This window comes from Coptis chinensis, chromosome 5 (genome assembly GCF_015680905.1).
Source record: "Coptis chinensis isolate HL-2020 chromosome 5, ASM1568090v1, whole genome shotgun sequence".
NCBI lineage: Eukaryota > Viridiplantae > Streptophyta > Magnoliopsida > Ranunculales > Ranunculaceae > Coptis > Coptis chinensis.
In genome coordinates, this window is record NC_141460.1 from 56,202,608 (window position 1) to 56,225,228 (window position 22,621).

At 36.4% G+C, this 22,621-nt stretch overlaps 1 pseudogene; it reads right to left on the reverse strand.

The window, feature by feature from the left end:
- Positions 1-3,154: 3,154 nt before the first annotated feature.
- On the reverse strand, positions 3,155-4,619 carry LOC147498055 (zinc finger protein ZAT9-like; annotated as a pseudogene).
- Between the last annotated feature and the right edge of the window lie 18,002 nt (positions 4,620-22,621).

The window sequence follows — 22,621 nt, forward strand, 5'->3', positions numbered from 1 at the left end:
AGACTATTAGCTAGGCTTTGCATGAGTTGGATTAATCCTTCCTTATCTTTCTCTTTCTTTTATTTAACTATAAAAAAAACTTACAATTTTTAGATAACTTGTGTAGCAAAAATCTATCTATCAAATCCTTCTCACGTAATTCTCCAAGGTGTAGATTTCAGTTGTGATCATTTAGATTCTTGTCTTAGGAGCGGAACGAAATCCCTACTCGAACTAGAAAAAATAGAAAAAAAAAAAAATGAGTAAAGAAATATTGAGTTTTAGCACGTAGTAAGTAAATTTCTAAAAACACTAAAAAGTGCTAAGATCATGAGCCAAAAACAATGGCCCAATACAAATGTGACAATGAGAATAGTTTTTCACTAAGTTATAATAAGGGTAACACTTGTTACTGAAATAGTTGTCAACTTGTGATCTTCAGACGAAATCTTTTATTTTGTCTCATAAATTTTTTGATATTTTTTTAGTTTTTTTTCCGGATAGGTTGTTTCATTCTCCCCCCCCTCAATTTTTCCGCGTTTTTTTCTCCGGGACGGGATGTTTCATTCTATTCGGGCGTGTTTTTTTCAATATTTTTCACATTCGCATTTAATAAAATATTCCGTCCTAATTTTAAAATCACATTTGCATTGGGCAACCTCTAGTAGCTTCTCACCAAGAATGTAACTATGAGGGAAAATAGTCATAAGTGGTGCCTATATGGAAGTACCAAGTTGTTGTTTGCATTGGGAATGCTCTTAGGGCATCTCTAATGGGGGGTGTAAACCATATAAAGTGGAAATTTTACACCCCAAATGTCAAAAAACTCTTTCCAATGGGGTGTTATACCGTAGGTAATAGAGTATTAGTTGATAGAGAGGGTGGGGAATTCCCCTCGCCATCGCCTAATAAAAGCACGGGGCGACACTCGAAAGGCGTCGCCCGAGTAAAACAAATTCGGATGTCACTTGGAGTGTCATCCCTATCTATTTCTAAAGTCATAATTTGAAAATTTTAAACTCGGACGTCACTTGAAGGGACGTCCCACTTTAATTTGAAAATTGAACTTTTTTACACTTTTCCATTGGAAACAATAGAGAGTGGATATTTATAGACTCTACAATAATTTACAATTGGAGTAGTAAAATCCTAATGGCACCTAGGTGGCGCCTATGTAGAGGTGTAATTTTACACTCCCCATTGGAGATGCCCTTACCAAGCGCCAATTGGATCTATGTACACTATATTTTGGCGCTCATTTCAAGAATAAGCCAAACTATAGTACAAAATATCCTGATATATCGTGATATTTGGGGATATCTATCCAGATTTCAGATAAAGATATATAAATATCACGATATGTTCAGAGATATATACGACTATAAATATCGGTGATATTTCGACGATATTAAGGGATATTTGGCGATATTTTGTGTATATAACAATTTTATTTAATATTTACCATTATATTTCAGATAAATATAAATAATGTATCATGATATATCAAAAAATATCTACAATATCCACGATATTTATCGATATTTTGGATATATCCACGATATTTGCATGTGAAACAATGTCAAATATCCCTAAAGAGGGATATATCCACAATACATATCTAAAAATTGAGTATCGATAAATACCCATATCCTGATATTTTGTACTATGGGCCAAACTATAACCATGAAAAATGAAGCCTGACCATGGGCCCTTGGGCTATTTCACCCAACCTATATAGACGATAAAAGTTGACGTGATGGCTTGACTTTGGTGTTTTTAACATTAAATATGTATGGCAAATTGGCAATGTATTAAATGTAATATATACTACTTTTCTTGCCTAATTCTCATTACACTTTTAATTTTTACAATTAATACAATCTTTTGCAATTTGGTCCGAACTGTCAAACTTTCAATGAAAATTTTAGAACATCATCAACTTTTTCTTTAAAAATTTCTAGATCTAATACTAAATCGAAAGATCATAGCATCTAATTCTAGATCCAGTTGCTCATAATTGAATAAGCGTTATGAATAATAAAGTTTTTGATTGTTTAATGGAAAAAAATCAAAATTGAAAAATCATGAAGAAATGAGTAAGCTATTTTTCATTTAGTCCATCAACTATCTAATTTGGTGATTTATGGCATGTATAACTATTTATTGATGATGGGCCTTTGGGCCAGATAAGCCTTTGGGCTAGCTAGAGATAGAGTCCTGTTACGATAGGTGAACCAAAGAGTGAAAACAAGTCTTCATAGATAGACAAAGTGGAGGCGATTGGGTCTACTCAAAATGGCGCATCAACAAGAGTTTTCGGACTAGATTCCCTTCAGGGGTTGATGAGCATTCGGATAAAGATCCTTCAATGTAACCAGTGTGGGTCTCTGCCTTAACCCTCTAAATATTTAAAAAAAAAATACACACACTATTTATTGATGATAGAACAATGTTTAATGATGTTTATTTCATTAGCCATTGAAGAAGTAAATTGAGAATTTTAGAGAGAAGGAAACCATGATGATTTTCTGATATTTTTATGGCAATTTTGATTTTGGACGAAATTGTGAAATATGGGTAGTTCTAACGGCTATTTGACATTCCATCCCTATCAATTTTAAAAGATTGTATCAATTGGAACAAAATTGAAAGTTCATCACGTTTAATGTAAAAGAAAATACCAAAGTTTGATGTATTTTTAGGTCGTGATGTCGTAAAAGTATCGAAGCTTATGAAATTTTTGGACCTGGTTGATTATTATCAATTATTATCAATTTAATTGCTAGAATTCATTTAGCAAACAACACATCACTATATGCATCATGCGAATAAATTGGTACGATAATTTTCAGGTCGAGTGGGCTAAGTAATGTTGCTGAGTTGTTCTTGTTGTGATGTCAAATCAGAACTCAAGAAAAAGAGTACTGAGATAATTGGTATGTGAAGTAAAGCCAAAGCATGAAAGAAGATACAGATGTAGCAAAACATTATAGCAGAGAGCTGAGAGCTCATATCTTATGTGTTTCAGGCTTTCAGCTGCTCTCCTTATAACTCAACCAATCCAAATTAAATGAATCCTGAAGCATAAATCAGTTTATTGGAAAATATGTACTTGGCATCCAACCTGAGACTCAGTAATGAGATCTGTCAAGGTCCCAAAACATGTACAAAATAGAAGAAAAAAGAATCGAATGGGTTACGTCGGGCTTCAGAACCCGGTAAATACAAATTTTTCAGGCAAAGTTCACTTCGAGAACTATTCTCTTGATGCAAAAACATTACTAGTTGACCCAATTCCAACTTGCAGCCATGGTGATGAATCACTACTCATATGCAAGTCCTTTAGACCATTTAATTTAGCTAACTTGACCTCACTATCAACTTCCTCATCCATATATTTAAAGTGAGTGGTGGCAGTAGTGGTATTGTTGTAGTCATTACTGCTCTTGTTCTCATTCATATAAACACCTGCCCATGATTGCAAACAGATTGCTGTAGAGATTTCCAAGCCTAAAGGGTTCTCAAGATCTTGGTGTTTAATAGTAGTGTCATTGGTTGATGCAGGGACATTTAAATCAAGTGCGTCAGACTGGCTGAATATAGGTGCTTGAAGAAACTGGCTTTGATCTTTAAAAGGGTGAAACTTAGCTATTGTCGATGTATCTGGTGAATTGGATGTGATCCAGTGACACCTTTTGTGTCCTCCTAAAGCCTGCCCAGACGAAAAGATGCGGTGACATATGGAGCATTCATGGACCTTTGATTTTCTCTTGGAGGGAGTGGCTAACTGAAGATCAATAGAACGTTCAAAGGGTACTATCGCAGTGGATCTAGACCGAAATGAGAATTCATCATTTGTAATAACATCTTCATCGATTAAACCTTCATCTACACCGTCAAGCTTGGCTGCAAAACAACCCTTAACCTTCTTATGGCTGGCCCTATGTCCACCCAATGCCTGATGTGAATTGAATGACTTCTTGCATGCCTTGCATTCGAACATTCCTTTGGCCCCTTTACCCTTATCACTGTAATGGGCGATAGGAGCTATCTGTAGGTAGCGACGATCCTCTTCCCTACTAGCCGAGGCACATGACTCCTCCACCACCTCCTCCACCACTGGATCAACTCGAGCACTTGACAGCATCACTAGGCAATTAGCAAGATCCTCCTCCTCACTTGATGGGCAATTCAAATTCAAACTACCCACACTAGCTCTTCTAGTTCTTTTTCTTTTAAACCACCCACATTCTCTCCGTCGTGCCTCATCTTCATCTTTAGATCTTGGCGATGACACAAGAGACTCAACATCATCTGCCCTACATTTACCATGCTCAAGAAAAGACTTCCAAGAACTAAATTCCTTACCACAGTTTGCACATATCCGACAACTCTTAAGTCGATTCGGATTAGTCCTTAGTGCATACATGCGTTTATTGCTAGCCGGCGCATTCCCATTTAATTTATCTTCCCAGTCATCGCTTGAATGTTCATCATCATCAATGTTTCCATAACTTTCATCACCAATACCATGAGCTCTCATATGACCACCTAAAAGCTCTTCCACAACCAAATCCCTTCTTACATACTTTACAAAAATGCTTGAAAGTTGGTTGTTCATCATCCAAAGCCATAGCCATTGTAACAAGTAAATTAAGTTGTAACTATACTACAACTAAGAAACAAAGTTTAAAAGAAAGAAGCTGTAGAGAGTTGTAAAAGAAGATGTATATAGAGTTTGTTTGTATGGCTTAAAGTGGTGTGTCTAAACTGAGAGAATCCTAGTTTTTAGTTGAAGTATTGGTTAGTTATGGATGGACAGAAAGAAAGAAAAGGTGAGTGTAAAAATGACAAGTGGAAGGATGGTACAAGGGATGAAGATTTTTTCTTGGAGAAACTTGTGGACGGTACGGTCAAAGTACAAGAAATGTACGGATGGTATGTGTGATGAGTTATAGAGAGTGGAGACGTAAGAGTGTGCAAAGTGTTTAAATCCTTTCATCTAACTTCCGACCCATTCATATCCCTTCATTTCCAAGCTAAGATAACTACCTAGAGCTTCCCCTTAATTGTCGGTTGGTTTATGCCGCTTTTCCACACAAATTATGGATAATTTATATGAAGCATATCCATTTAATTCCATTCCTACTGTGTACTAAAAATAAAACAAAAAAATTGTATAGTATAGTATGTGGATTGTTACGACGACACTGTAGAAACCTTACTAGGCGCAAGACAACAAGTGTCACTGTGAATTGATATAGGGGGTATCATTGTATTGATTCTTCTTTTCATGGAATTATTACCTCGCAACACTGGGCGGCGGGGATATGAATCTCGGGTGCTGGTCTGCTGGACCTGGCACCCATGCCCTGATGCTCGTATATCGCTAAGCGAGCATACCACAAATGAAAAAACTAACATTTTTCTCCATTCTTCAACATGCAAACTTCAAAGTACTCTTTTCACTGCATAATTTAACCTTTTCCTCCCGATGAATCCTGATGAGTACATAGACACTTCAAAATTAAGTAACCACTAAAACATATGTCTTATGTATCACTTAATCTCCTCCTTCGGCTTTTGGTATGATGTGGTTTAGGCCTTAGGGTTCACTTAAAGTTTTCTAAGTCAATTATAAGAACTTTGGTTACGTTCTTTTGCATGAAATTTACTAAAAAAGCATATAGGAAAGAGACTATACCTCTGATTTTGTTAGGCAGCAGGTTTACTGTTTGAAGCAGCGTGTCGCCATGTCCCACCTATGGCGATGGCCCGTCGTACACAATGTGATTTTACATAACACTGATTTTATTTTCTTCTTTCACGAATTTGTCTTGAGCATAAATAGTTAAATACAGTGGCTGATATATTGAGCCCATGGGCGTATATTATTATATCGAAAGTGTCATAACGGCCTGCTTAAACACAAATGAGGATTGATCATTGATCTGGCGACGATCCTCAAATAATGCGGCCGGGCTGGCCCGACCTGACGCAGCTAGTTCCTTAGTAGATAAAGGAATACCTAATTATCTAGCAAAAAATAAAATAAAATAAAATAAAATAAAATAAATAAATAAATAAATATATATATATATATATATATATATAATATATATATTAGCAAAACATCTTGAAGGGTCCGGTGGGATGATCTATATTGTGGGGAGAACATCTCCACCAAAAATCAGCTTCTAATTCATTGTTTTTGATGGTGGAGTTTTTTTAGATTTCGTATAAGTGGAGTTCATATAACGGGCAGGATATATATGTATATAGTAAGGATCCAAAAGTACAAAAGTTATTTCCCTATCCAAAATGTCCTCAAGCCATAGAGGTGGGTTATGTATCCATTCTGTAGGCATAGGGTAAAGACTTGCCATGCGTGGCGATAGTGTGAGCAACATTATTTTTGTGCTTGTTGACCCAAGGCCAGTTAATATGTACATCTTCTACGGAAGACAAAATAGCTAATGCATCATTAATTAAGTAGTAGTTGTGAAGTCCAAGATATGCTCATTTTCTCCTTCTTGTTCAAAAAATTGTTGACTTTTCTTGAGACCGCTTCCACTTCTAGTCTTTGGTGGTTGAACTTTTTGCCCCATATGATTCGTTACAGTACACCTTTGCTTTGAGCTTCCTCTGCTGTGAGGTTTGTCCCATGTTCATTTCCTGCAGCAATGAAATCTCCATTATTATCTCGAAGGATAAATCCATAAGAAGAGTTAGTGTTCACTGTAAAACAAGCACATATATTGATTAGTTTGACACTTTGACATTGCCCTATTTTTGGACCCAGACGTCCAATGTAGAGAAGCAGGGAGTAATATTAGGTACAAAATTATCTTCAATATCATAGTCGTTACTAGGGTTAGGCAAAAAACTTGTTACAAGAAGAGAAATCTTATAAAACTTTGGAGGACCTAAATAGGTGAGACAATGGGAGAAAACATGGAAAATAAAAAAAAAAATATATCGATGATCCAGAAATAACAAACTTATTAGATGATGATGAGGACGGGGAGTGGATAGCAAAAGCATTTGAGCAAAAGTATGGTCACGGTTCGCTGGAAATATTTATGAGGAATTTGCACTAAGATTCACAAAGATCTATTAGTGCAAACTGAAGAAGATGAGCAGGTTAATTTAGAGGTGTCCAAGACATCCAACACCTACAAACAATCTCCACCACAACATGCTAATACTCAAGAACAACCAAAAGCTACGTTGGTGATTGAACAACATGCCAAATCTTCCTATGCAGATATAGCGAAGAAAAGAGGTGCCACACAAGTTGAATTTGCAAAACCACCCACTTCAGCGCATAAAGATCCAAAAAAATTGGGAGCTTTACCTTTGGGCTTTGGTGGGGGGGGGGGAGAAATACATATCTCCATGCTTGCCCAAACTCCTCCAAGGGGGCTACAACGTTACCCATTAATCCGGTTAACAATACAAGATGAAGTGAGGAGAACACAAGGAAGACTTATGCCACAGTTGCGGCAAAGCCAAAATATGGGAGAAATATTGATGTTTATTCATTGCCAACTCCTGGAATGCAAGGTGAGTATCCAACTATTTGTTTAATTGAGGAGGAAGTTGATAGAGGTATTCAATATTGTTTAAAATCTCTTGTTAAGCAACTAGATTTGGTTAAAATGGATTTAAACAAGGTGAAGTCTTTGGTTGTTGACAAATGGGCTTCGTCCGGTGAATGTTTGGTTACTCCCTTGGGAAGGGGATACATAATGTTTAAGTTCGATAAAGAAGAGGATTATGCAAAAATTTGGGAACAAAGATCCTGGTTGCTTGACACCCAAGTGCTACGTTTGAGCAAATGGTCTCCCAATTTTTCCATTGAGAGAGATACACAGTCCCACACCATGGTTTGGGTTAGATTCCCATGACTAAGTCTTGAATACTGGGAAGTGAAGAACTCGCTTGCAATGGGTAAAACTTTAGGTCCACCGATGCATGTTGATGAGATGTACTACAACAATGAGGAAACTTGGTTATTTTGTGAGTGTTTTGGTCGACATAAATCTCTCTAAGAAAATCCCAGATAAGATTTGGGTGGAATCAAAGAAACATGGAGTTGCTTTTTGGCAAGAGGTTCAGCTAGGGAAAATGCCAAATTTTTGTACTCATTGTAAGGGGGTTGGACATGATGTTGGAAGAAAGATCTGGCACAAAAGGGCAAAGAAGTGGTCACTCAGATGGTGGGTGAAAATGCGGTGAACAAGCTGGAGTCTCAGGAGCAATGGATTAGTGATAAAACTATGACAAGGAATCAAAAGAAGTAATGGAGGTAGAAAAAATAGATCAACGATTGTGGAGGGTAATTTTGAAGCTCAAATTTTGATTGTGGAAGATTAGGGTAAACCAAGACAGCAAGAAGAAGTTACGAAGGTGGGGTAAGGAGGCAACAAATGAAATTACTAATGGCTTTGATCAATTAAACCATGACATGCAAGGGGAGAACCTGGAAAACAATGGGGCTGACGTGGAAAGTGGTTGTACTGATTTGGAGCCTAGGGAAGACAGGGGAACTATGCAGGCAGATAACATAGTTACTATGCCGCTTATGATACCAAAGGAATCATGATGCAATGAAGTAGCAAATGAGGAACAACACAATATGGCCGAATTTGTGATCGATAGATCTAGGCATTGTGGACCCTTGATTACCAACCCCAAGACAAGACATAACTACAAGCAGTACTTTCGCTATACTGGGTAATCAAGAAGTGGTGGCAGAGATGTCAGAAGATGAAAATAAGTTCCTTGATAGTTCTGGTGAAGAGCTAGTGAGGTAGCCATCAACTGAGATACAATAACAAGAAACAATTAGGAAAGGGAAGTATGGTTACATCACAACTCCCCCCTTGACAAGAGGTAAAAACAAGAATAACCCCCCTTTTAATGCCAAATGAAGATAAACTACTGGAATGTTAGGGGAGTTAGGAAGAATCAAGCAGTACATAGAACATATACAAAATTTGGTTAGGACTTATAACCCTGATATTTTTTGTATAGCGGAGCTCAAGGTAAAACCTAAAATGGAGAATGTTGCAAGATTAGGTCTTATGAATTTCAATACTTTTATTATTATTCATAATGATAGACATCAGAGATTGGGAAATTTATGGGTTATGTATGATAGAAAGTTGCAAGTTTCTCTTCATAGTCTATCTGATCAATAGATCATCACTGTGACTGTAAATGGGAATGTTATTACTTGTGTGCATGCTCATTGTTTGATGAATGAGAGAAGAAATTTGTGGAGTGATATGAGAAGAATTGCAGGACAATTTCCTTGGCTGGTCTTAGGAGACTTTAACTGTGTACTACGGGTAGAAGAGAAACGTGGAGGCAGACCACCATTAAGAGCTGCCATGGAAGAGTATTGGAAGTTATTAATGACTGTAATTTGTTTAAGTGTCACTCAGAGGAGTTGCATCTAACCTGTTGTAATAATCAAGGGGGTTGAGAAGATTAATGTATTGCAAACAGGATAGAGACTTCACCAATTTTGAGTGGAGACTAAAATATGCAAGATGGAAGTATAAGGTGGAATGCAGAGCTGGATCAGATCACAAACCTTTATGTAGATTTGATGTTTAAATTCCTAAACCAAGAAATGCACCATTTAGATTCAATAAATGTTGGACCAAACATGCTACTTTTCTGGAGGTGGTTGAACAAAGTTGGAACCAAGAAATGATCAGTGGCCCTTAATGTTGGTAGCAAAAGAAGCTGAAAATGATTGAAATAGGACCTGAAGAAATGGAATTGGTCTGTTTTTGGGAACTTTAACACAAATGTAAGAAATGCCACAAATGAGCTCATGCAAGTTCAAGAACAAGCAGAACAAAAGTGTGAACATCGAAGTGTATTAACATGAATTGACTACAAAGGAATTGATTCCGATCGCAATCGATGAATAAAGCGGATATGTGATGACATAAATCAAGATTCTATTGGCGTATATGAGAAAAAGAAACAAGCTTCTTTCATGCAATGTACAAAATCGGACAAGTTAGATCTTTAATAGATGTTTTAGAAACTTCTTATGGATTAATGTTAACTCGAAAGCAAGAAGAGATAAAGAACCACATCGTAGAGTACTATGAAAACAAATTCAAAGAACAAAGATGTTAGATGATGATGCAATGATTTCTCTTATCCCTAAAAAGTCTTTCCAATGTAGACAATCAGTTGTTGGAGGCACTGCCAGACAATAAAGAAATAGAGGAAGCAATATTTAGCATGGATGCAGATAGCTCTGAAGTATTGAGGATAGTGGTGATTTGGGTTGTGTTGGTCATCTTAAATCGTTTGTTTGGAGGAATGGTTTAATGGTTGAAAAATCTCTTCTAAAGTTTCTAGTCTTTCTTTACTCTTGTTCTTAATGTTTTAATGGTGGAAACACTAATTCTTTATCTAAAATGGTCTGAAATCTTAATTAAACTATTGATTTGATTGAGAACATGTATGAAAATGGTTTAGATGGATATCTTGCTCACAAAGTTATACTCATTTGAACTTGTCAAATGAGTATGACTAGTTCTTTTGGATTGAATCAAAGATTAGGAAAGTAATGAAAACTTTTTATTGAAAACAAGATTGAAAACTAGTATTGAAGATAATAATTAAGAACTTGATTTAACCACTAAAGCTTGAAGAACATAAAAATGGAAAACAAGTAAATAACAAATTACACTATTAATTTAAAACATATTATCTACTTCTAATGACCAAAGATTAATTCTAGGGTAAGGTTCTTTCTCTACTACTTTGGTTTATATAGGACACCAATTACATATTTGCCCCTTCTTCTAGAAACAATCTTGAGGATAAGATTAAGCTTTGTGGGCTTTTGACTTTAGCCCATACAATTGAATTCTTGATTTTGGCTTTAAGTCCTTGAGTCCATAGCTTTTAGCTTTGAGTCCTTAAGTCTTCAGCTTTTAGTCCTGAGTCCTTGAGAGTTGACTTTGACTTTTCGGCAGTTTTGCTCATAAATTAGAATCTTCCCAAGCAGCATCAATAGCAATCCTTTTTGCACTAAAATGCATGTTTTAGGAATATACGTCCTAAATGGCTTGTATCCCACACAACAGCTACAAGTTGTTTGTTCATTAAACATAAGAAGGGCATAATTGAAGTATTGTAAAGGTAGTAAAATACACATTTGGGGATTGATCAACTATCCCCAAACAGCATTTTGCTTGTCCTCAAACAAAGATGAGAGAAAAAAAAACTAAGATCACAAATGTGTGATTTATTCTACTAGTCTCGTTTCGCGGAGTGCGATTGCATTGACTATATGCAACAAGGCTTTAAACCACTAAGAATTCCCTAGTGGACGAGCTTAAGCCTCGTGAGAGTTTTCCATAGAAGGTACTCACAAACTTCCTCTATCTAGTACAAAGGGTATTGTCTCCTTGTTATTCTCGTAAGTCTATACATCTCAATTAAGCGGGGAATAAAGAGAAACTCCTTTGAACTCAAAATAACATATACACATTAATTTAATCATCTAAAGATAAATGTACAAAATATGAGCTGTGAAATGTAAAAGCAGAGTTGTTTCCAAAACTTTTAGAGCGCGTTCTTAAGGTGGGTTACGCTCCCACAGTGTGTTTGCAATCACAACTCTCGATATATTCACTCAAGTTTCATTTTCTCAAGTGCAAAGAGCATTTATATTCCTCACATACAGGAATGGCGTCTAAAGAAACCGGGGTCAATTGATCACAATATTCACTTACTATCACACCATCCTATTCCTAGTTGAGCTAGATGTATTTTATTAGGAATTACGGGGTGAAGGTAGTGGTTTAGAAATAAAGGGAAGGGAAAAAAAACTTTGATAAGTTGAGAAATTGGGTCTTCAGGATATTTTTAACTAGAGAAAAACCTTGTTTTGTTCTTTTGCTTCTGAATTTGTGATTCATTATTTAGCCCTTTGGCTTTGTGACTCCATTTTGATTTTTGAGAGCTCTAACTTTGCTTTTGTTTCTTTTGAAATCGACTCCTTTTGATTTTGAACTTTTGGGAGATTTTGATTTTTGAATCTTTTTTTTTTTCTTTTCTTTTTTTATCCTTCTAACTATTCTCAGTATTTGTACAAGCTTTCTCTTCTCTTTTCTTGTTTATCCAATTCTCAACTCACAAATTGTAATGCTTTTTATTGTGTGTAGTAACATTCAGGGGATTGATGGCCATAAAAAATAAAAAGGCTTTTAGAAATTGGTGGACGGGCTCAAGGGGGGTAGCTAGAGGAAAAACTATCTTTTTAGGTTTTTAAAGTTTATTTGGCTATATCGATCCAAAAAAGACTTAAATACTCGCTTAGGATATGGTATATTGATAAAGCAAGTGGATGTGTGATTTCTCTATTCATAATTTACATATCCCTTATGTCATTACTCAAATATTTCACTCATATAAGGCTTTTAGGCTATATTCTTACGTGTTTTTGTAGAATAAGAATACTAGCCTAGATTTCAAAAAAATTTACTCACAATACAAACATAGATGCTCATGCAATATATTTATGGAAAGATGCAATGACTATTACCTACATATTAGCCTAAGTTTCTAAAAACTATTCTAATTTAAGAGCTAACGTAAAACTTCTAGACTACTATCAGCACAGAAAAAAAAAACAATACCAATATTCCTAAGTGCATATATATATATATATATATATATATATATATATATATATATATATATATATATATATATATATATATATATGCTAATAGGTGTCTTAAATTACACATGTTTCTATGCCACCCCCAAACAAAAATATGCTTTGTCCTCAAAGTATAGAAATAAGAAGGATATAAAATACCATGAAAACGCGTGAAAATTTTAGAGCACCTGCAAAACAAATTTAGAACATACTAATATAGGTAAAGAAAAACAGACGCAACTCCTATATGAGTTCCACCTGTTATGGGGATAACATGAAATAATAAATAGCGCTTGGGATATAAACGGACTCTAACAAAAATAATACCATACGTTCACAAATCAAGTATGCGCCTATCATGGCTCCTAAAATTAAATATACCACCGCCAAACAATTTGGGAGAAGGGGGTTCATGAAATAATTCAATAGCACAACTAAATTATGTAACTAACTAATTTTTATGACTTTTAACATTTTATAAAGAAAAGAGCATAATTTGCATCCTAAAAGTGCCTAATTTTTGCAAATGTTTCTATCCCACCTCCAAACAATCGAACACTTTGTCTGCAAAGTGTAAAGAGATAAAGAAAGAATTTACCATAGAAACTTGATAAAAATTGGCAGTACCTATAACAGAAATATTATAAAGAAAATATGATAACATGAAACACAATTAAACTGCTACATACTAACTAACATGGACTCTACTAGAGTAAACATGACAGGCAAAGGGTGGCAAAAAGATTTGAAATGAAATACCAAAATACACCACCTCCAAACAAAATTTGAAAGCTCTTTTCAAGTTTGAAAATTTTTGTGGCCTATACTCCAGAAAGGTGATATTGTACAAAAACTTGGGTCTTTTAAAGTTAGATTCCCTAAACTTACTAATATATATTTATGTTTTTAATTTTTTTTTTAAATTTTTATATGTTTGATTTTTGGAAAAACAAAATTATGAGAAAGAAATAAAAATGTAACTCACTCCATAGAGAAACACTACTCAAACAATGAGAAAAAGTGCAAGAGATGAATGCGTGAGTCACATGAAACGTGGACTAAGGATCCAGCACTTACAACCATGCACTTCAAAAGGAGGGTCTGGTTACCTTAATGGTGTACTCCCATAACATAAGATTGGAATGGAGTATACCAAAAAAAATAAAGTGAGTCTTTTATAGTCAGATACTCGAGAATTTATCTAAAACATCTATTAACATGCAGTTTACCATATATCAACAACCTAAAGAGTTGTGGGTCTTTTCATAAATAATTAACATAGAATACACCACCAAACAGAATCAAGCACCAAGATGTTGTACGACGTAGCTTAGTGGAATGAAAGCAAAGCCTAATAGACCTAAAACCTAATCGAGCATGTACTCTCTTCTTCTTCTTTGAATGAAAAGGTGTCTAAGTGAATGATCGTGAGAAAATGGATGGTTGTGGAAGATATGTGGGATATGGATAAGTTTTAGATGGAAAGAATGGAAAAAAATGAGAACGTGGGTTTAGCACAAAACTTATTGGTGGCATCGGTTAGTATTATCACACATTTGAAAATAAAGGTATCAGGTGGCTCTTTGGTAGTTCTTAAGAGGGTGGATCATCACATACTCTTAGAAACTCGTCGAATTCTTCATCTAGGTTGTTCGCATCCACATAATTATGGTATTCATCTCCATCTTTGAGGAATTCTCTATCTCGTCTATTGTGAGATTGACTCCATCTCTCATAAGGCCCAAGATTGAGGTGGAAAAATTCTTTCTCTATTTCAGTTATGTTCAAGGAGTCAAAATTGTGATCTTTGTCTTCTTCCATAAGAGGGGTATCTACTAGTGTGGGGACGAGATCGTTGGAAGCACTAATGTGATATACAAAACTCTCAATGGACTTCACTTCTCCTTCTACAGGCAAACCTAGTTGTCCCTACTTTTCTCTAAACATGTTAACTTCCATAAAAGGATTTCCAAAAGAAAGAGTCATTGAGCCATCCCGACAATTGATTTGGGCATTGGCAGTTGCCAAAAAAGGACATCCTAAGATGATGGGAATGGAATCATGGGCAACTTCTATGTCGAGAATAACGAAGTTGGCTGGATAGTAAAAGTCTTGAACTTTAACGAGAATGTTTTCAACTATGCCCTTGAAGTACTTAATAGAACGATCAGCTAATTGCAAAGTGATTTTTGTTGGTTGAAGTTTTGTTAAACCTAGTTGTTTATATAAATAAAAATGGAGTAAGTTAACACTCGCCCCCAAGTCTAATAGAGCAGTTGTTATGAAGTAAGCTCCCAAGATGCATTGTACAGTAGGATGACCAAGGTTCTTGTATTTAATAATTTTGTTATGTTCAGATAAAGAGGGATATTGTTCAGTTAAGAAGGCTTTGTTCGGTATGTTGGTTTTCCTCTTTTTGGTGCACAACTCTTTTAGAAACTTAGCGTGTCCAGGTAGACTTTTTATAGCATATAGAAAATGTAGGTTTATAGTCAGATTTTTAAATACTTCCCTAATCTCATCAAAATTCTCATCCTTTTTAGACAATAACTAGTCTCCTCGGGGATACGGTGGTTTATCTCTATATTTAACATAAGGGTCAAAAGTATTATTAGTATTTACTTTATCTTTAGCCGTTTTCTATCTAGGTGTCCATATTGGAACCTCTACAGGTGTAGGATCATCAATTTCTATGATGATATTTAGTAAGGTTGTACCTTTTGGTTGTGGTTGGACTGGAACTTCTACAGTTGTAGGGTCTTCAGTTTCTATGACAGTATTCGGTATGGTTTCATTTTCAGCTTCCATTTGCGGGCGATCTGTAAGCATAGTTACTTTGTTATCAACTACTCTACCTGAACGAAGGGTAGTGACTACCTGTAGGTCCCCTTGGTTTATATCACCATTACAGTGAATACTGTTCACTTCGAAGATGGTGTTTGTTGATGTAGGATTAGGCACTGCTTGTCCTGGAAGCACGCCTGTTTGGTTATTATTTTGGTTAGGAAACATGTCAATAACCTTTTGGCACAAAGACTGCATCATTTGAAATGTTTGTTGCATAATTTGATTCTGATTTTGCAGCAAGGTCACTACTACTTCGTCTATAGATGGTTTGACGGGTTGAGTGGCCATAAGAGGAGTGATTTGACGGGTTGAGTGGCCATAGGAGGAGTGACCGGAACTAAGGCTTGTTGCGTGGTCATGTCTTGATGTTGATAGTTCTGGGTCATGGGTACTAAACCTCTATTCTGGTCACCTAAGTTTCATTGTCCTTAATGCGGAATAAACTGGCTAAAGTTTGTAGTGGGTCTAACATTTTGATTATTAAAACCTGGAGGTGTAGCTTGTTGTAGTGGATTATAATTAGTGTTTTACCTCCATTGTGTGTTAGGGTTGTTATTAAAAGCGCAGACATTTTCTGGCTGTGGTGATGGCTGTTCATAGACAATAAGACAATAGAAGTCGGAATGTTCAAGACTAAAATAGACATTATAATAAGTAGAGTTTATGTTCATGACTGGAGTGGGTTGTTATTGAATAGCGATGGCATCTACCTTTTCAGTGAGGGCATCGATAAGAGTTCTAAGCTCGATCGGGATCAGGTTTAACCTCAAACATAATGGCAACCTTAACTGTTGAAGAAGAAGGAGTGGAGTGGGAAGAGTTGTTACCTCCCCAATTGTGGTTTCTCTTAGATTGATCTTCTAAGAATTTATAAGCCTCCAAGGCTCCTTTACTAAGAAAACTACCCCCATTCATGATATCTAGAACCTCCTTATGATGATGTGAAAGGCCCTTGAAAAATGCACGGACAAGCGTGTCTTTCGCAAGGTTATGATGCGGGTATTCAATGAGAAGATCAGTGAAATGATTCCAGGCCTCTGAAAAGAATTCATGAGGGTTTTGGTGGAAAAAATGAATCTTTTGAAACATTTCATCTGTCTTCAATGGTGGGTAAAATTGTTCCATGAACAATTGAACAAGTTTAACCCATGAGTCCACGGAGTTTGGCATTTGGGCAGTTAACCAAGATGCTGCCTTGTCGGTTAGGGTGAATGGAAACACCCTAAGTTTAACTTAATCCGGACTTACGCTAAGATGATGGAATGTAGTGAGAAATTGTTCTATCCTATGCATGTGCTGATAAGGTTTCTCGTGGTCTAAACCATGGAAAACTAGTAACAAGATAAATATATTCAGGGGAATTCGAAAATCCCCCACTGGGTCTGCAGGAATGATGCAAGACTTAGGTCCATCGATCAGGGCTTTCTAAAAATCAGAGAGAGGAGTCTCTGGTTCTTTAGCCATTGTTGTAGGTGTGGTGTATGATATTCTAGATAGGCGTGTGCGTTGACGTTTACGATATATAATGTTAGATGGTTTTTTCTTACTAGACCTTAATCTCATGCAAGGCTAAGTCTAATATGAAAGAATAAGAACAGCAGTCAAACAACAACCTGATATACTAGAATTAAAACTCCTTTGACAGAAGAGACGAGGAGTGAAAAGAGGAGAACCTGAGTGCCTTCTTGTTACGCTTATGAATAACGTCTTTAATACGAATTTACTTGTCCTGTGGATGCTTGGAATACTGAATAAACAATAAATTCCAATGAAAATATGAATTGTAACTAACCTGTGTAAATCGGGATTTCTTCAGAGGGGCACGGGCGCGCTCAAATATAAGGTAACTAGGGCGCATGCGCGCTCTGTTAAATATTTTTTAGAAACAAGCTTTCGCACGATTTTCTGATGGGATGGGCCTTGAAACTGGAAAGAAAACGCAAAACAAGGTTACAGGAAGGCAGGGCACATGCGCGCTCAAATATAGGTATAATAGGGTGCGTGCACACTCCAAAAAATTTGAAATTTTTACAGTAGTTTGCTAAGACATCCGGTAAGTAGCCTGTAAAATTTCAGAATAATCAGAGTTATGAAAGTCTTTCTACTGCCCTGCAAAGTTTGTGAAATAGTTTTCAGACACAATACAAACTTCCGAATGGTTACCCAATCAAAACAGAGCCAAAAATCGGCAAAATTTTGCTGGAGACTCCTGACAGATCATGCGTGTTCCTGTAAAACTTTTAGAGCAATTGGAGTTCTACAAACCTTCCTTATTAGTTATTGTTCCAGAAATTAAGTGTTGCAAAACTACAGAAACACACTTTATTGCAAAGATTCTTCACCGTGATTCCAAGATCTTAAGAGAGCTGGCACGCCTCAGGCAAAGCAAAAAGGGAGGGAGGGCGGTGGGCACGCTTTGTTTAAAACAATGAATATCAAACTTGAACAGTAACAAAAATATGAGAAACAAGAATGAAAAATTAAAAAGGGTAGGTGGGTAGAGAATGGGGATTTCCCTTGATTCAACCAATTAAATTCTCGCCCTTAATGAGTTTAAGATGGCAAATGTCATTTGATAACTAATTAATTTATATTACCAAAACAGTAAATTGAATGTGAAGAAACAGTAAAATTAATGATGAGAATAAGATATAGAGCGAGTAATAAATCCACCTAATGATTAGTTTCATGCAAGTTACGAATTATTCATTAAAAAGATATCGTTTTTAGGTTTTCACGCAATGATCCAAACTAAAGCTTCAAATTTTATCATCCCTAGTAACAATCTACATCTCTATAGTCATTATTACTAGTATGTAGGATTATTATAACCAAGTTTCTCGACTTAATTATAACAATTCCTAGTTTAATTTACTATATGCTTATTTTGTAAGTCATACAATAAACTAAACTCATTGAAACACATACACAATTAAAAAATTCTACTAAGCAATCTATTCCTCATTAGGCTTCATAATCACTCCCTCTAATGGGGGAGATTAGCCTAATATCATTGGATTAATATAAATAAGAGCAATTTAATTGTATAATAATAATAACTTGAAGGTATTTTAATGGAGGTTTTATGGAGGCTACAATTAATTACTTAAACTATACTAAACTAAAGAAATGGGAGAGAGAGATAGAGAGAACCCTAATTTACAACTAAACTAAAGAGGGGAGTAGCCAAGTTTTGTTTAGCCTTAACCCGCTTTATATAAGAGAGAGTTAGGTTTATAATTTCATACATGGGCTTTGGAGCTGTGTTTTGGGCCACTATATCAAGCCCAAAACCTAATTACTTAAGTCCAAAAAGGGTTTCTCTGCGGGAATTTACTTCAATACCCTTTTCATCTATTTTTACTACTCTGATTGGGTTAAGGCTTGAACCATTAGAAAGCCCTTTCCGAGCCGGTCGTTTTGGCATATAATAGGCCCAATTACGAGGTTTGAGTCCAAAGATACGGCCTGCAGAAGTTCTATTGACTTTTCTGCTCTTTTTCTACTCGCGTTAACTTTGACTTTTCAGCTTTGACTAGGCTTTAAAAAAGCTTTTTCTCCTTGAAACTTAGGCTTTAATCATATAATTTCTCTAGCAAGCAATTTGACTCATTTCTCTTGCAAAAGTGACGTATTTCTTCACATAATTGATTCCAAGACCTGTAATACACAAAAACACGTAAACATATATTACTAACGATGCATGCTTCAAATTTTTAGTGATATGGTAGAACGTTATATGGAAGTCTTCATGGACGACTTTTCCATTTATGGAAACTCCTTTGATGAGTACCTATCCAACCTTTCTAAGGTGTTCACGCGTTGTGAAGAAAAATATATGGTACTTAATTGGGAGAAGTGTCATTTCATGGTTACCAAAGGCATTGTTCTAGGTCATGTTGTTTTGGAAGACGGGATAGAGGTTGATAAGGCTAAAATTGTTAAAATTGCTTCTCTACCTATCCTTCGAACAGTTTGCAATATCCGTGTCTTTTTACGCCACGCTGGGTTTTACAGACGATTCATTCAAGATTTTTCTAAAGTTGCTCGACCCTTAACCAATCTCCTGCTTAAGAATGCGGTATTCAACTTCAATTACAATTGCAAACAAGCTTTTGAAACTCTAAAAATCGCCCTGACTATTACTCCTATTATTCAACCACCTGATTGGTCTCAACCATTCGAACTGATGTGCGACACTAGCGATTTTTGCTATTGGTGTCGTAGTAGGCCAACGATGTGATAACAGACCCGTTGTCATTTACTACGCTACTAAAACTCTTAATGACGCTCAACATAACTACACGACAACTGAGAAAGAGTTCCTAGCTGTTGTCTATGCTTTGGATAAGTTTCGCCCTTACCTGGTCGGATCTTCGACCATCGTATATACTGACCATGCCGTATTTCGGTACCTACTCGCGAAAAAGGATGCGAAACAAAGATTGATCCGCTGGATCCTTCTCTTGCAAGAATTCACCTTGGAAATCAAAGATAAGAAAGCAACCGAAAATGTGGTGCCCGACCATTTATCAAGGTTGGTTGGTGATGTTGATAGTGATTCTGACCCCATCTGTGATTCCTTCCCAGATGAGCATTTATACTCCATTTTATCCTCTCCATGGTACGCGGATATCGTTAACTACATAGTTACTGAGGAAGTTTCTTCCTCTTGGTCACGCATTGATCGTAAAAAGTTTTTATCCACCGTAATATATTATTTATGGGATGACCCCTACCTCTTCAAGTATTATTCTGACTAACTCATTCATCGTTGCATTCCCGACTGGGAACACACCGACGTGTTATCCTTTTGTCATGAACAATCTTGCGGTGGTCATTTCGGTGGGAAGAAAACTGCGGCCAAGGTTTTACAATGTGGTTTTTACTGGTCTACCCTTTTTCGTGATGCACACGAACATTGTAAAGCTTGCATTTGTTGTCAGCACCTAGGTCGCATTACTCGATGAAATATGATGCCCCTAAATCCCATTCTAATTGTGGAAAATTTTGATGTTTGTGGCATTGATTTTATGGGACCCTTCCTTATTTCTCAAGGTTTTCTCTATATTCTAGTTGCTGTGGGCTATGTGTCCAAATGGATTGAGGCACTCGCATGTCACTCAAATGACCATAAGACTGTCGTGAAATTGTAAAAGAAAATAGTTTCTCTCGTTTTGGTGTCCCCAAAGCTATTATCAGTGATGGTACACATTTTTGTAATAAAATTTTTGGATTTTTAATGAAGAAATATGGAGTTACTCACAATGTTGCTACTCCGTATCACCCACAGACGAGTGGCTAAGTGGAAGTCTCCAACAGAGAGATAAAGTCCATTCTGGAGAAAAATATCAATGCCTCAAGGAAAGACTGGTCTCTCCGCTTATCGGATGCCTTGTGGGCATACCGAACGGCCTTTAAGACACATACAAGGATGTCTCCTTACCGCATCATTTTTGGAAAACCTTGTTATCTGCCGGTTGAACTTGAGCATCGTGCTCTATGGGCCATCAAAAGCTTTAATTATAATATTAACGCGGCAGGCGAGAAGCAAAAACTGAAATTAAATAAGCTTGAGGAGATTCAAAATGATGCATATGATCTCTCGAAATCCTACAAAGCTAATATGAAAAAAGTGCACAACAAACACATTTTGCGTAAAGATTTTAAAATTGGCCAAAAAGTTTTACTTTACAACTCCATATTACACATTTTTCCTAGTAAATTGAAAACACAATGGTCTGGTCCTTTCATTGTGTCAGCTGTGACCCATTATGGGGCAATCTCTTTGCTTAATCCACAAGATAACAGTGAATTTCAAGTAAATGGTCAACGCCTCAAACATTACCACGAGTTACGCTCCCCAACTGTTGAACAAACTCTTTTTCAAGATCCGGTCTACATAGACTAGATGTTTCGTTTGGCGTACTCAATCTTATTTTTTTGTAGAGGGTACGTCATTTTGGTAGCTCGGCCATCTTCTATTGTATGATCTTAAATTACTTTGAAGTATATGGTTGCAAGCACCGGAGCCGTAATCCATAAAAACTCTATTTCAGAACTGAGTATAAATGTCTTCTAGAACGCGAGCAAACGTTCCTACTGGTAAATGATGGGTTCCAAAAATTTCTCCCTCTTATTTCTCCACTCTTTTCTACTCTCTTCCTGCACACGTTGAAATCGTCATTTGGACAAAGTCTCACCCCTCTCGAATTGGACAAGGTTGCAGTACTTTTGCTCGTCGACGACGTGTGCACAGAATAGGGTGGTGTATGCATTGTCAAACCCCTAACTGCCCTGGTCTTCAGCCGCTTGGTGAAGGTGCTTATTATAACGTATACACTTGTTTGACACTGGCAGCTCGAGATCAACTTCACCAAGTCGTTCCTCCCACAGGTTGGGATTCATTTTGAGGATCTGACGTTAAAAGACTCACCTTGTATATATGTATATATTGATGTCTTTTAAAATTCCCCTTGCATTAACGTTATGCACAAAGAGATTCATGTTCAACCTCGGATGTTGCCTACTTGGGACATGGGCAATTGATTCCACCAGACCAACCGCTAGATGTTGGTTACTTTGAGTACCCTTTGGGGGGGTTTGAGGCTAACCATATGTAATAAGGGTAATATTATTATACCGTAGCGCGCACGGTTAAGGATGGTACCATCTTGCACCCTAGGTCCCCAAAACATAAAGGTGAAGCCACAGTCTAGCTGGATTGGGTTCGCTCTAGAGCCGACATGACAGTTGCCTGAGAGTTTAGATGGAGAGTCTTCTGGCCATCCAGTGTTGTTCACATTAATCTCTCTCGTATAGAATTATGCCAAGTATATATATATATATACTTGGCATAATTCTTCAATAAGAGAATTCTGTCTTTACCTCTTTTCTTTTACTACCAGAGGAACAAATATACAAAAAATAGCAAGTTTTCTTCCAAAATCGTCAGGATTGTTATGACAGTTATTTAAGTGCCATTTTTTACAACTCTCTTCATGTGTAAATTAGTTTCAAAACAATCAGGTAGTCATGCTAATTGTAATGATTTCGATAATTTAAGTTGATTGTTTTCGACTTCCT